General features: G+C 44.9%; 5 pseudogenes; all 5 read left to right on the plus strand.

The window, feature by feature from the left end:
- Positions 1-1,607: 1,607 nt before the first annotated feature.
- On the plus strand, positions 1,608-1,662 carry LOC146835162 (U7 small nuclear RNA; annotated as a pseudogene).
- Positions 1,663-5,050: 3,388 nt separating this feature from the next.
- Positions 5,051-5,105, plus strand: LOC146835163 (U7 small nuclear RNA; annotated as a pseudogene).
- Positions 5,106-8,493: 3,388 nt separating this feature from the next.
- LOC146835164 (U7 small nuclear RNA) lies at positions 8,494-8,548 on the plus strand (annotated as a pseudogene).
- Positions 8,549-11,938: 3,390 nt separating this feature from the next.
- LOC146835165 (U7 small nuclear RNA) lies at positions 11,939-11,993 on the plus strand (annotated as a pseudogene).
- Positions 11,994-15,381: 3,388 nt separating this feature from the next.
- On the plus strand, positions 15,382-15,436 carry LOC146835166 (U7 small nuclear RNA; annotated as a pseudogene).
- Positions 15,437-16,287: the final 851 nt, after the last annotated feature.

The raw sequence follows: 16,287 nt of genomic DNA on the forward strand, positions 1-16,287 counted from the left end.
GCAGTGCTGCCCTGTGCCAAAACCTCATAAATGAGGCCCTTAATTTGAAGAGGTTTGCCACATTTTATAGCTCTGTCCTCAAGTACCCCTTAAAATTCTCCCCTTCCCCTACCTTGCATCTCCTGCCTCCACTTAAACATTAAGGGGTATATGTACATGGAAAGTGACAGAGCGCGGCGTTAGCCTTCTTGGCGTAACGCAGCGCTCTGCCACTTTGGAAACGCAGGGCTGCAATGTTTTTACAACAATATGGTGCAGCCCGGTGTTTCCCCCTGCTGTAGTGCTAATTAAAGCTGCCTAGCGCCAATGCAGGCACCCTTGGAACATAGAGCAAAGGTGACTGCGCTGGGGCATGATTGTTTACGTGCAGGAAGGTGTCCCTTTCTGCACATAAACAATCATACATGACTCCCAACAGCCACTCAGCAAGGCCTGCTCCCAAAACCCTGCACTGGCTCCCGGTTGCGGACAGAATAAAATGCAAGTCTCTATGTATCGCCCACAAATCTTTCTGGTAGAAAGGCCCCCCCATCCTCCAAGCCATCATATCCCCTTACCACCCTAATAGACTTCTACGTTCATCCAGTCTCTAACTAAATGCGGTCCCAAAAATCAACAGGATGAGAAGGGGTGGTCGGTCCTTCCGCTTTACTTGCGCCAAGCTCTGGAACACGCTTCCTCCCCATCCACGATCAGAACCAAATCTCCTTCCCTTCCGTAAACTTCTGAAAACTTGTTTTTTTCAAAACCCCTCCTACGAAAATGCTGTGACCTGCCTCTCTCACGGGTAGCGCTGGGACGCCTTCGGGTAGCCATGCACTCTACAAATGTAAATAACATAACATGCATGGCGTTTAGTTGTGTTTATGTGTACAATGCAGCACACATAGAAACAGTAAAAAAGGAGGAGAAATATGGCATTTTTCCTCATTGCGCCATGTAAAGACTAGGGGCATATTATCAAGGATGGTGTTAAAAGTTATCGCCGGTTTAGCGGCAGAACACCGCCGCTAAAGCGGCGATAATGGGCTTGATAATATGCCCTTGAGAATTCCAATAGAAGTCCATGTTCTGGTGTGAACATGGGCTTCCATTGTAATTTTCCACGGCATATTATCAAGCCCATTATCGCCGCTTTAGCAGCAGTTTTCTGCCGCTAAATCAGCGATAATATTAAATCTGTTCTTGATAATATGCCCCCAGGTGTTTTTTTTGTCTTAATTTAGGCACTGCCCCATATTTACACCACCCTTGTAAATATGGGGCAGCGGTTGTACGTATTTTAACCCGATCTAGCATGGACGCCAGGCGTCTCATTCCAGTGACGTAAAAAGCAATGGCGAGCCATTCTAGCCAGTGAGGTGCTTGGTTTGACGACGACAGATGTAAGTAGGGCGTGGCCACTGAACTAATATTTGCATATTTTCTGTGCAATGCTATCAACTTCTTTTGTTTGGTTCTCTGTGCTAAATTCTCAATACTAACTTCTGTTAGTACCCTCAGATCTTTAACTCCTTCCCATTTTAACCAAAGTGAATATATATAAGTGGACCTAATAAACGTAGGTGTTACTTAGCCCGACCCGTGAAATTGCTACGTTTTGTGTTAAGAATACAGTTCTTTACAATTTGTCTAGAAGGTTCCTCTTAAAGAGGAGCTGCCTATTCACGGTTAATGAAAGTTTTAGAGAAAATGCAGAAAAGAATTGCTTAGAAGCGGAATAAGAAATGGAATACATTTAGCGAGTTTGGCTAATTGTGTAGGTTAAAGGTAGATATAGCGTGAACATATTGTAAATACAAACGAGATTAGCGAACCTCATTTTTGTTAGTTGAAATTTGCTCAATTTTACCTTAATTTGAAAGCTGGGATTTTTTTAGTCCATGTAACTTCTACATATGCTGCTAAGTAGAATGCTTTGTGAGAAGTTGTAGATCGAGAGATAATTAAATGATTACAACGAGCTTAAAGTTCAACAAAACGGACATGCACAGTGTAAGGTAGCAGGCCCTGGAACCACTGGCTAAAGAAACAGTGACACTAGTTACAAAACTTACTTAACTGACCACGAGTTAGAGCACCCGGGCCCTTTTTAGGTTTCGCCTGCACAGCTGTGCTTGTGAAATCTATTGTTTTTTATATAAACTTAAAAAGGGGCTCACATCCCGCCCCTCTCTTTCCTGGCTTCTGTGCGTGCCACTTACTTTTCCTCCATTTATATTGGTTGTAGCATGTTTTCCTGCTTTTACAAAGGCTTGTTCCTTGACTGCTTCTCTTATCAGTTTCCCCCGGCCAAAATACTGTTAACATCTGCTTTGGTGGAACTCTTTTTTTTTTTATATAGTTTTCCCTCTTTTCGCATTTTTGTCCTGCAGCATATATTTAGCACCCGGAGAAAGTGATTTGCCCAGAATCAGGATGTTGCGCCGCTGAGACTCGAACATGGATCCCTAGCTCTCGAGTCAGCAGCTCTGGCCGCTGCACCACATCCTCTCCACTTCTGTGTTACTTGTCAGGGAGGTCCTTCCTTTGTCCCGAGTGATGATTGATAAAAACAGCATTTTATTCGTCACACAGTCTAAACGGATGCATCCCGATGCTTGCATTGACAGGGTCAACCGACTGGCGATGCCTGTGTTGTATGTGTGTGAGGTGGGTGGGTGTAGACAGTGCCGCTAGGGAGGGCCTGATAAATTACGTGTCGAGCAGGCAGGGCCAGAATGGGAACACAAAGCAGCCCTGGCAAATGTTATCAGACCAGCCCACATATGGTGCGTGCGAGCGAGCCTAACCTATAGAACGGATGTCTGGGGGAAGAATATTTGTGAAGAATTGCATTATTGGTGCATTCTACACCAGTATTTTCATTATATATTGAAATGTCTGTGTTTACTGAGGGTGAGGACACTCACAGGCTTATTTACAAGCTCCTGTGCGCTGATGGAAATTCACTTTATTGACGGTCCGGTGGCACACACTGCAGGGCCATATCTAAAAGGCCACGTAAAGCCATGCTACGTGGCTTTTCGTGGCTTTTCATGGCCTTGTAGATATGGACTGAGGCAACGCAGCACAAGTTGCTGCGTTGCTTCACCCTGCAATAGGGAGGCGTGCCATGGGCATTACAGTGGGTGTTCCCACGTATCACCCATAGCATTTGACACTCCCAGACTTACGAGATTTAATAAACCTGGAAATACGCAAAAAGCCTAAGCCTTCCAGGGGAGGTGTAAGTGAGGCGCAACAAGGAGAAATACCTTTATTTGTTCTCGTTTTTCCTTCTTCTCAGGCACGCTTGCACCATGGTGCAAGGGTGCTTGTGTCACCCCATGGCACCCCATTGTGAGCCAGTGAGGGGAAAAGGACAGGAATGCACGTATCTCATAAATTAAGGCTTATTCCGGTCCTTTTCTTTTGACTCAGGGCAGCGCAGCAAGATTTCTTCCAGTGCTGCCCTGTGCCAAAACCTCATAAATGAGGCCCTTAATTTGAAGAGTTTTGCCACATTTTATAGCTCTGTCCTCAAGTTCCCCTTAAAATTCTCCCCTCCCCCTACCTTGCATCTCCTGCCTCCACTAAAACATTAAGGGGTATATTTACATGGAAAGTGACAGAGTGCGGCGTTAGCCTTCTTGGCGTAACGCAGCGCTCTGCCACTTTGGAAACGCAGGGCTGCAATGTTTTTACAACAATATGGTGCAGCCCGGTGTTTCCCCCTGCTGTAGTGCTAATTAAACCTGCCTAGCGCCAATGCAGGCACCCGTGGAACATAGAGCAAAGGTGACTGCGCTGGGGCATGATCGTTTACGTGCAGGAAGGTGTCCCTTTCTGCACATAAACAATCATACATGACTCCCAACAGCCACTCAGCAAGGCCTGCTCCCAAAACCCTGCACTGGCTCCCGGTTGCGGACAGAATAAAATGCAAGTCTCTATGTATCGCCCACAAATCTTTCTGGTAGAAAGGCCCCCCCATCCTCCAAGCCATCGTATCCCCTTACCACCCTAATAGACTTCTACGTTCATCCAGTCTCTAACTAAATGCGGTCCCAAAAATCAACAGGATGAGAAGGGGTGGTCGGTCCTTCCGCTTTACTTCCGCCAAGCTCTGGAACACACTTCCTCCCCATCCACGATCAGAACCAAATCTCCTTCCCTTCCGTAAACTTCTGAAAACTTGTTTTTTTCAAAACCCCTCCTACTAAGCTGCTGTGACCTGCCTCTCTCTCGGGTAGCGCTGGGACGCCTTTGGGTAGCCATGCACTCTACAAATGTCCATAACATAACATGCATGGCGTTTAGTTGTGTTTATGTGTACAATGCAGCACACATAGAAACAGTAAAAAAGGAGGAGAAATATGGCATTTTTCCTCATTGCGCCATGTAAAGACTAGGGGCATATTATCAAGGATGGCGTTAAAAGTTATCGCCGGTTTAGCGGCAGAACACCGCCGCTAAAGCGGCGATAATGGGCTTGATAATATGCCCTTGAGAATTCCAATAGAAGTCCATGTTCTGGTGTGAACATGGGCTTCCATTGTAATTTTCCACTGCATATTATCAAGCCCATTATCGCGGCTTTAGCAGCAGTTTTCTGCCGCTAAATCAGCGATAATTTTGAATCTGTTCTTGATAATATGCCCCCAGGTGTTTTTTTGTCTTAATTTTGGCACTGCCCCATATTTATACCACCCTTGTAAATATGGGGCAGCGGTTGTACGTATTTTAACCCGATCTAGCATGGACGCCAGGCGTCTCATTCCAGTGACGTAAAAAGCAATGGCGAGCCATTCTAGCCAGTGAGGTGCTTGGTTTGACGACGACAGATGTAAGTAGGGCGTGGCCACTGAACTAATATTTGCATATTTTCTGTGCAATGCTATCAACTTCTTTTCTTTGGTTCTCTGTGCTAAATTCTCAATACTAACTTTTGTTAGTACCCTCAGATCTTTAACTCCTTCCCATTTTAATCAAAGTGAATATATATAAGTGGACCTAATAAACGTAGGTGTTACTTAGCCCGACCCGTGAAATTGCTACGTTTTGTGTTAAGAATACAGCTCTTTACAATTTGTCTAGAAGGTTCCTCTTAAAGAGGAGCCGCCTATTCACGGTTAATGAAAGTTTTAGAGAAAATGCAGATAAGAATTGCTTAGAAGCGGAATAAGAAATGGAATACATTTAGCGAGTTTGACTAATTGTGTAGATTAAAGGTAGATATATCGCGAAAATTTTGTAAACACAAACGAGATTAGTGAAGCTCATTTTTGTTAGTTGAAAATTGCTCAATTTTACCTTAATTTGAAAGCTGGTATTTTTTTAGTCCATGTAACTTCTACATATGCTGCTAAGTAGAATGCTTTGTGAGAAGTTGTTGCTCGAGAGATAATTAAATGATTACAATGAGCTTAAAGTTCAACAAAACGGACATGCACAGTGTAAGGTAGCAGGCCCGGGAACCACTGGCTAAAGAAACAGTGACACTAGTTACAAAACTTACTTAACTGACCACGAGTTAGAGCACCCGGGCCCTTTTTAGGTTTCGCCTGCACAGCTGTGCTTGTGAAATCTATTGTTTTTTATATAAACTTAAAAAGGGGCTCACATCCCGCCCCTCTCTTTCCTGGCTTCTGTGCGTGCCACTTACTTTTCCTCCATTTATATTGGTTGTAGCATGTTTTCCTGCTTTTACAAAGGCTTGTTCCTTGACTGCTCCTCTTATCAGTTTCCCCCGGCCAAAATACTGTTAACATCTGCTTTGGTGGAACTCTTTTTTTTTTTTATATAGTTTTCCCTCTTTTGCATTTTTGTCCTGCAACATATATTTAGCACCCGGAGAAAGTGATTTGCCCAGAATCAGGATGTTGCGCCGCTGAGACTCGAACATGGATCCCTAGCTCTCGAGTCAGCAGCTCTGGCCGCTGCACCACATCCTCTCCACTTCTGTGTTACTTGTCAGGGAGGTCCTTCCTTTGTCCCGAGTGATGATTGATAAAAACAGCATTTTATTCGTCACACAGTCTAAACGGATGCATCCCGATGCTTGTATTGACAGGGTCACCCGACTGGTGATGCCTGTGTTGTATGTGTGTGAGGTGGGTGGGTGTAGACAGTGCCGCTAGGGAGGGCCTGATAAATGACGTGTCGAGCAGGCAGGGCCAGAATGGGAACACAAAGCAGCTCTGGCAAATGTTATCAGACCAGCCCCCATATGGTGCGTGCGAGCGAGCCTAACCTATAGAACGGATGTCTGGGGGAAGAATATTTGTGAAGAATTGCATTATTGGTGCATTCTACACCAGTATTTTCATTATATATTGAAATGTCTGTGTTTACTGAGGGTGAGGACACTCACAGGCTTATTTACAAGCTCCTGTGCGCTGATGGAAATTCACTTTATTGACGGTCCGGTGGCACACACTGCAGGGCCATATCTAAAAGGCCACGTAAAGCCATGCTACGTGGCTTTTCGTGGCTTTTCATGGCCTTGTAGATATGGACTGAGGCAACGCAGCACAAGTTGCTGCGTTGCTTCACCCTGCAATAGGGAGGCGTGCCATGGGCATTACAGTGGGTGTTCCCACGTAACACCCATGGCATTTGACACATTCCCAGACTTACGAGATTTAATAAACCTGGAAATACGCACAAAGCCTAAGCCTTCCAGGGGAGGTGTAAGTGAGGCGCAACAAGGAGAAATACCTTTATTTGTTCTCGTTTTTCCTTCTTCTCAGGCACGCTTGCACCATGGTGCAAGGGTGCTTGTGTTACCCCATGGCACCCCATTGAGAGCCAGTGAGGGGAAAAGGACAGGAATGCACGTATCTCATAAATTAAGGCTTATTCCGGTCCTTTTCTTTTGACTCAGGGCAGCGCAGCAAGAATTCTTGCAGTGCTGCCCTGTGCCAAAACCTCATAAATGAGGCCCTTAATTTGAAGAGGTTTGCCACATTTTATAGCTCTGTCCTCAAGTTCCCCTTAAAATTCTCCCCTCCCCCTACCTTGCATCTCCTGCCTCCACTAAAACATTAAGGGGTATATTTACATGGAAAGTGACAGAGCGCGGCGTTAGCCTTCTTGGCGTAACGCAGCGCTCTGCCACTTTGGAAACGCAGGGCTGCAATGTTTTTACAACAATATGGTGCAGCCCGGTGTTTCCCCCTGCTGTAGTGCTAATTAAAGCTGCCTAGCGCCAATGCAGGCACCCTTGGAACATAGAGCAAAGGTGACTACGCTGGGGCATGATTGTTTACGTGCAGGAAGGTGTCCCTTTCTGCACATAAACAATCATACATGACTCCCAACAGCCACTCAGCAAGGCCTGCTCCCAAAACCTTGCAGTGGCTCCCGGTTGCGGACAGAATAAAATGCAAGTCTCTATGTATCGCCCACAAATCTTTCTGGTAGAAAGGCCCCCCCATACTCCAAGCCATCGTATCCCCTTACCACCCTAATAGACTTCTACGTTAATCCAGTCTCTAACTAAATGCGGTCCCAAAAATCAACAGGATGAGAAGGGGTGGTCGGTCCTCCCGCTTTACTTCCGCCAAGCTCTGGAACACGCTTCCTCCCCATCCACGATCAGAACCAAATCTCCTTCCCTTCCGTATACTTCTGAAAACTTGTTTTTTTCAAAACCCCTCCTACTAAGCTGCTGTGACCTGCCTCTCTCTCGGGTAGCGCTGGGACGCCTTTGGGTAGCCATGCACTCTACAAATGTCCATAACATAACATGCATGGCGTTTAGTTGTGTTTATGTGTACAATGCAGCACACATAGAAACAGCAAAAACAAGGAGAAATATGGCATTTTTCCTCATTGCGCCATGTAAAGACTAGGGGCATATTATCAAGGATGGCGTTAAAAGTTATCGCCGGTTTAGCGGCAGAACACCGCCGCTAAAGCGGCGATAATGGGCTTGATAATATGCCCTTGAGAATTCAAATAGAAGTCCATGTTCTGGTGTGAACATGGGCTTCCATTGTAATTTTCCACGGCATATTATCAAGCCCATTATCGCCGCTTTAGCAGCAGTTTTCTGCCGCTAAATCAGCGATAATTTTGAATCTGTTCTTGATAATATGCCCCAGGTGTTTTTTTGTCTTAATTTTGGCACTGCCCCATATTTACACCACCCTTGTAAATATGGGGCAGCGGTTGTACGTATTTTAACCCGATCTAGCATGGACACCAGGCGTCTCATTCCAGTGACGTAAAAAGCAATGGCGAGCCATTCTAGCCAGTGAGGTGCTTGGTTTGACGACGACAGATGTAAGTAGGGCGTGGCCACTGAACTAATATTTGCATATTTTCTGTGCAATGCTATCAACTTATTTTCTTTGGTTCTCTGTGCTAAATTCTCAATACTAACTTCTGTTAGTACCCTCAGATCTTTAACTCCTTCCCATTTTAATCAAAGTGAATATATATAAGTGGGCCTAATAAACGTAGGTGTTACTTAGCCCGACCCGTGACATTGCTACGTTTTGTGTTCAGAATACAGCTCTTTACAATTTGTCTAGAAGGTTCCTCTTAAAGAGGAGCCGCCTATTCACGGTTAATGAAAGTTTTAGAGAAAATGCAAAAAAGAATTGGTTAGAAGCGGAGTAAGAAATGGAATACATTTAGCGAGTTTGGCTAATTGTGTAGATTAAAGGTAGATATATCGCAAAAATTTTGTAAACACAAACGAGATTAGCGAAGCTCATTTTTGTTAGTTGAAAATTGCTCAATTTTACCTTAATTTGAAAGCTGGGATTTTTTTAGTCCATGTAACTTCTACATATGCTGCTGAGTAGAATGCTTTGTGAGAAGTTGTAGATCGAGAGATAATTAAATGATTACAATGAGCTTAAAGTTCAACAAAACGGACATGCACAGTGTAAGGTAGCAGGCCCTGGAACCACTGGCTAAAGAAACAGTGACACTAGTTACAAAACTTACTTAACTGACCACGAGTTAGAGCACCCGGGCCCTTTTTAGGTTTCGCCTGCACAGCTGTGCTTGTGAAATCTATTGTTTTTTATATAAACTTAAAAAGGGGCTCACATCCCGCCCCTCTCTTTCCTGGCTTCTGTGCGTGCCACTTACTTTTCCTCCATTTATATTGGTTGTAGCATGTTTTCCTGCTTTTACAAAGGCTTGTTCCTTGACTGCTCCTCTTATCAGTTTCCCCCGGCCAAAATACTGTTAACATCTGCTTTGGTGGAACTCTTTTTTTTTTTTATATAGTTTTCCCTCTTTTGCATTTTTGTCCTGCAACATATATTTAGCAACCGGAGAAAGTGATTTGCCCAGAATCAGGATGTTGCGCCGCTGAGACTCGAACATGGATCCCTAGCTCTCGAGTCAGCAGCTCTGGCCGCTGCACCACATCCTCTCCACTTCTGTGTTACTTGTCAGGGAGGTCCTTCCTTTGTCCCGAGTGATGATTGATAAAAACAGCATTTTATTCGTCACACAGTCTAAACGGATGCATCCCGATGCTTGTATTGACAGGGTCAACCGACTGGCGATGCCTGTGTTGTATGTGTGTGAGGTGGGTGGGTGTAGACAGTGCCGCTAGGGAGGGCCTGATAAATGACGTGTCGAGCAGGCAGGGCCAGAATGGGAACACAAAGCAGCCCTGGCAAATGTTATCAGACCAGCCCCCATATGGTGCGTGCGAGCGAGCCTAACCTATAGAACGGATGTCTGGGGGAAGAATATTTGTGAAGAATTGCATTATTGGTGCATTCTACACCAGTATTTTCATTATATATTGAAATGTCTGTGTTTACTGAGGGTGAGGACACTCACAGGCTTATTTACAAGCTCCTGTGCGCTGATAGAAATTCACTTTATTGACGGTCCGGTGGCACACACTGCAGGGCCATATCTAAAAGGCCACGTAAAGCCATGCTACGTGGCTTTTCGTGGCTTTTCATGGCCTTGTAGATATGGACTGAGGCAACGCAGCACAAGTTGCTGCGTTGCTTCACCCTGCAATAGGGAGGCGTGCCATGGGCATTACAGTGGGTGTTCCCACGTAACACCCATGGCATTTGACACACTCCCAGACTTACGAGATTTAATAAACCTGGAAATACGCAAAAAGCCTAAGCCTTCCAGGGGAGGTGTAAGTGAGGCGCAACAAGGAGAAATACCTTTATTTGTTCTCGTCTTTCCTTCTTCTCAGGCACGCTTGCACCATGGTGCAAGGGTGCTTGTGTTACCCCATGGCACCCCATTGTGAGCCAGTGAGGGGAAAAGGACAGGAATGCACGTATCTCATAAATTAAGGCTTATTCCGGTCCTTTTCTTTTGACTCAGGGCAGCGCAGCAAGATTTCGTGCAGTGCTGCCCTGTGCCAAAACCTCATAAATGAGGCCCTTAATTTGAAGAGGTTTGCCACATTTTATAGCTCTGTCCTCAAGTTCCCCTTAAAATTCTCCCCTCCCCCTACCTTGCATCTCCTGCCTTCACTAAAACATTAAGGGGTATATTTACATGGAAAGTGACAGAGCGCGGCGTTAGCCTTCTTGGCATAACGCAGCGCTCTGCCACTTTGGAAACGCAGGGCTGCAATGTTTTTACAACAATATGGTGCAGCCCGGTGTTTCCCCCTGCTGTAGTGCTAATTAAAGCTGCCTAGCGCCAATGCAGGCACCCTTGGAACATAGAGCAAAGGTGACTGCGCTGGGGCATGATTGTTTACGTGCAGGAAGGTGTCCCTTTCTGCACATAAACAATCATACATGACTCCCAACAGCCACTCAGCAAGGCCTGCTCCCAAAACCCTGCACTGGCTCCTGGTTGCGGACAGAATAAAATGCAAGTCTCTATGTATCGCCCACAAATCTTTCTGGTAGAAAGGCCCCCCCATCCTCCAAGCCATCGTATCCCCTTACCACCCTAATAGACTTCTACGTTCATCCAGTCTCTAACTAAATGCGGTCCCAAAAATCAACAGGATGAGAAGGGGTGGTCGGTCCTTCCGCTTTACTTCCGCCAAGCTCTGGAACACACTTCCTCCCCATCCACGATCAGAACCAAATCTCCTTCCCTTCCGTAAACTTCTGAAAACTTGTTTTTTTCAAAACCCCTCCTACTAAGCTGCTGTGACCTGCCTCTCTCTCGGGTAGCGCTGGGACGCCTTCGGGTAGCCATGCACTCTACAAATATCCATAACATAACATGCATGGCGTTTAGTTGTGTTTATGTGTACAATGCAGCACACATAGAGACAGTAAAAAAGGAGGAGAAATATGGCATTTTTCCTCATTGCGCCATGTAAAGACTAGGGGCATATTATCAAGGATGGCGTTAAAAGTTATCGCCGGTTTAGCGGCAGAACACCGCCGCTAAAGCGGCGATAATGGGCTTGATAATATGCCCTTGAGAATTCCAATAGAAGTCCATGTTCTGGTGTGAAGATGGGCTTCCATTGTAATTTTCCACTGCATATTATCAAGCCCATTATCGCCGCTTTAGCAGCAGTTTTCTGCCGCTAAATCAGCGATAATTTTGAATCTGTTCTTGATAATATGCCCCCAGGTGTTTTTTTGTCTTAATTTTGGCACTGCCCCATATTTATACCACCCTTGTAAATATGGGGCAGCGGTTGTACGTATTTTAACCCGATCTAGCATGGATGCCAGGCGTCTCATTCCAGTGACGTAAAAAGCAATGGCGAGCCATTCTAGCCAGTGAGGTGCTTGGTTTGACGACGACAGATGTAAGTAGGGCGTGGCCACTGAACTAATATTTGCATATTTTCTGTGCAATGCTATCAACTTCTTTTCTTTGGTTCTCTGTGCTAAATTCTCAATACTAACTTCTGTTAGTACCCTCAGATCTTTAACTCCTTCCCATTTTAATCAAAGTGAATATATACAAGTGGACCTAATAAACGTAGGTGTTACTTAGCCCGACCCGTGACATTGCTACGTTTTGTGTTAAGAATACAGCTCTTTACAATTTGTCTAGAAGGTTCCTCTTAAAGAGGAGCCGCCTATTCACGGTTAATGAAAGTTTTAGAGAAAATGCAGAAAAGAATTGCTTAGAAGCGGAATAAGAAATGGAATACATTTAGCGAGTTTGGCTAATTGTGTAGATTAAAGGTAGATATATCGCAAAAATTTTGTAAACACAAACGAGATTAGCGAAGCTCATTTTTGTTAGTTGAAAATTGCTCAATTTTACCTTAATTTGAAAGCTGGGATTTTTTTAGTCCATGTAACTTCTACATATGCTGCTAAGTAGAATGCTTTGTGAGAAGTTGTAGATCGAGAGATAATTAAATGATTACAATGAGCTTAAAGTTCAACAAAACGGACATGCACAGTGTAAGGTAGCAGGCCCTGGAACCACTGGCTAAAGAAACAGTGACACTAGTTACAAAACTTACTTAACTGACCACGAGTTAGAGCACCCGGGCCCTTTTTAGGTTTCGCCTCCACAGCTGTGCTTGTGAAATCTATTGTTTTTTATATAAACTTAAAAAGGGGCTCACATCCCGCCCCTCTCTTTCCTGGCTTCTGTGCGTGCCACTTACTTTTCCTCCATTTATATTGGTTGTAGCATGTTTTCCTGCTTTTACAAAGGCTTGTTCCTTGACTGCTCCTCTTATCAGTTTCCCCCGGCCAAAATACTGTTAACATCTGCTTTGGTGGAACTCTTTTTTTTTTTTATATAGTTTTCCCTCTTTTGCATTTTTGTCCTGCAACATATATTTAGCACCCGGAGAAAGTGATTTGCCCAGAATCAGGATGTTGCGCCGCTGAGACTCGAACATGGATCCCTAGCTCTCGAGTCAGCAGCTCTGGCCGCTGCACCACATCCTCTCCACTTCTGTGTTACTTGTCAGGGAGGTCCTTCCTTTGTCCCGAGTGATGATTGATAAAAACAGCATTTTATTCGTCACACAGTCTAAACGGATGCATCCCGATGCTTGTATTGACAGGGTCACCCGACTGGTGATGCCTGTGTTGTATGTGTGTGAGGTGGGTGGGTGTAGACAGTGCCGCTAGGGAGGGCCTGATAAATGACGTGTCGAGCAGGCAGGGCCAGAATGGGAACACAAAGCAGCCCTGGCAAATGTTATCAGACCAGCCCCCATATGGTGCGTGCGAGCGAGCCTAACCTATAGAACGGATGTCTGGGGGAAGAATATTTGTGAAGAATTGCATTATTGGTGCATTCTACACCAGTATTTTCATTATATATTGAAATGTCTGTGTTTACTGAGGGTGAGGACACTCACAGGCTTATTTACAAGCTCCTGTGCGCTGATGGAAATTCACTTTTAGTGACGGTCCGGCGGCACACACGGCAGGACCATATCTAAAAGGCCACGTAAAGCCATGCTACGTGGCTTTTCGTGGCTTTTCATGGCCTTGTAGATATGGACTGAGGCAACGCAGCACAAGTTGCTGCGTTGCTTCACCCTGCAATAGGGAGGCGTGCCATGGGCATTACAGTGGGTGTTCCCACGTAACACCCATGGCATTTGACACTCCCAGACTTACGAGATTTAATAAACCTGGAAATACGCACAAAGCATAAGCCTTCCAGGGGAGGTGTAAGTGAGGCGCAACAAGGAGAAATACCTTTATTTGTTCTCGTTTTTCCTTCTTCTCAGGCACGCTTGCACCATGGTGCAAGGGTGCTTGTGTTACCCCATGGCACCCCATTGTGAGCCAGTGAGGGGAAAAGGACAGGAATGCACGTATCTCATAAATTAAGGCTTATTCCGGTCCTTTTCTTTTGACTCAGGGCAGCGCAGCAAGATTTCTTGCAGTGCTGCCCTGTGCCAAAACCTCATAAATTAGGCCCTTAATTTGAAGAGGTTTGCCACATTTTATAGCTCTGTCCTCATGTTCCCCTTAAAATTCTCCCCTCCCCCTACCTTGCATCTCCTGCCTCCACTAAAACATTAAGGGGTATATTTACATGGAAAGTGACAGAGCGCGGCGTTAGCCTTCTTGGCGTAACGCAGCGCTCTGCCACTTTGGAAACGCAGGGCTGCAATGTTTTTACAACAATATGGTGCAGCCCGGTGTTTCCCCCTGCTGTAGTGCTAATTAAAGCTGCCTAGCGCCAATGCAGGCACCCTTGGAACATAGAGCAAAGGTGACTGCGCTGGGGCATGATTGTTTACGTGCAGGAAGGTATCCCTTTCTGCACATAAACAATCATACATGACTCCCAACAGCCACTGAGCAAGGCCTGCTCCCAAAACCCTGCAGTGGCTCCCGGTTGCGGACAGAATAAAATGCAAGTCTCTATGTATCGCCCACAAATCTTTCTGGTAGAAAGGCCCCCCCATCCTCCAAGCCATCGTATCCCCTTACCACCCTAATAGACTTCTACGTTAATCCAGTCTCTAACTAAATGCGGTCCCAAAAATCAACAGGATGAGAAGGGGTGGTCGGTCCTTCCGCTTTACTTCCGCCAAGCTCTGGAACACGCTTCCTCCCCATCCACGATCAGAACCAAATCTCCTTCCCTTCCGTATACTTCTGAAAACTTGTTTTTTTCAAAACCCCTCCTACTAAGCTGCTGTGACCTGCCTTTCTCTCGGGTAGCGCTGGGACGCCTTTGGGTAGCCATGCACTCTACAAATATCCATAACATAACATGCATGGCGTTTAGTTGTGTTTATGTGTACAATGCAGCACACATAGAAACAGCAAAAACAAGGAGAAATATGGCATTTTTCCTCATTGCGCCATGTAAAGACTAGAGGCATATTATCAAGGATGGCGTTAAACGTTATCGCCGGTTTAGCGGCAGAACACCGCCGCTAAAGCGGCGATAATGGGCTTGATAATATGCCCTTAAGAATTCCAATAGAAGTCCATGTTCTGGTGTGAACATGGGCTTCCATTGTAATTTTCCAGTGCATATTATCAATCCCATTATCGCCGCTTTAGCAGCAGTTTTCTGCCGCTAAATCAGCGATAATTTTAAATCTGTTCTTGATAATATGCCCCCAAGTGTTTTTTTGTCTTAATTTTGGCACTGCCCCATATTTACACCACCCTTGTAAATATGGGGCAGCGGTTGTACGTATTTTAACCCGATCTAGCATGGACGCCAGGCGTCTCATTCCAGTGACGTAAAAAGCAATGGCGAGCCATTCTAGCCAGTGAGGTGCTTGGTTTGACGACGACAGATGTAAGTAGGGCGTGGCCACTGAACTAATATTTGCATATTTTCTGTGCAATGCTATCAACTTCTTTTGTTTGGTTCTCTGTGCTAAATTCTCAATACTAACTTCTGTTAGTACCCTCAGATCTTTAACTCCTTCCCATTTTAATCAAAGTGAATATATATAAGAGGACCTAATAAACGTAGGTGTTACTTAGCCCGAACCGTGAAATTGCTACGTTTTGTGTTAAGAATACAGCTCTGTACTATTTGTCTAGAAGGTTCCTCTTAAAGAGGAGCCGTTTATTCACGGTTAATGAAAGTTTTAGAGAAAATGCAGACAAGAATTGCTTAGAAGCGGAATAAGAAATGGAATACATTTAGCGAGTTTGGCTAATTGTGTAGATTAAAGGTAGATATATCGCGAAAATTTTGTAAACACAAACGAGATTAGCGAAGCTCATTTTTGTTAGTTGAAAATTGCTCAATTTTACCTTAATTTGAAAGCTGGGATTTTTTTAGTCCATGTAATTTCTACATATGCTGCTAAGTAGAATGCTTTGTGAGAAGTTGTAGATCGAGAGATAATTAAATGATTACAACGAGCTTAAAGTTCAACAAAACGGACATGCACAGTGTAAGGTAGCAGGCCCTGGAACCACTGGCTAAAGAAACAGTGACACTAGTTACAAAACTTACTTAACTGACCACGAGTTAGAGCACCCGGGCCCTTTTTAGGTTTCGCCTGCACAGCTGTGCTTGTGAAATCTATTGTTTTTTTATATAAACTTAAAAAGGGGCTCACATCCCGCCCCTCTCTTTCCTGGCTTCTGTGCGTGCCACTTACTTTTCCTCCATTTATATTGGTTGTAGCATGTTTTTCTGCTTTTACAAAGGCTTGTTCCTTGACTGCTTCTCTTATCAGTTTCCCCCGGCCAAAATACTGTTAACATCTGCTTTGGTGGAACTCTTTTTTTTTTTATATAGTTTTCCCTCTTTTCGCATTTTTGTCCTGCAGCATATATTTAGCACCCGGAGAAAGTGATTTGCCCGGAATCAGGATGTTGCGCCGCTGAGACTCGAACATTGATCCCTAGCTCTCGAGTCAGCAGCTCTGGCCGCTGCACCACATCCTCTCCACTTCTGTGTTACTTG

The sequence above is a fragment of the Triturus cristatus genome, chromosome 4_2, assembly GCF_964204655.1.
Source record: "Triturus cristatus chromosome 4_2, aTriCri1.1, whole genome shotgun sequence".
Lineage (NCBI taxonomy): Eukaryota > Metazoa > Chordata > Amphibia > Caudata > Salamandridae > Triturus > Triturus cristatus.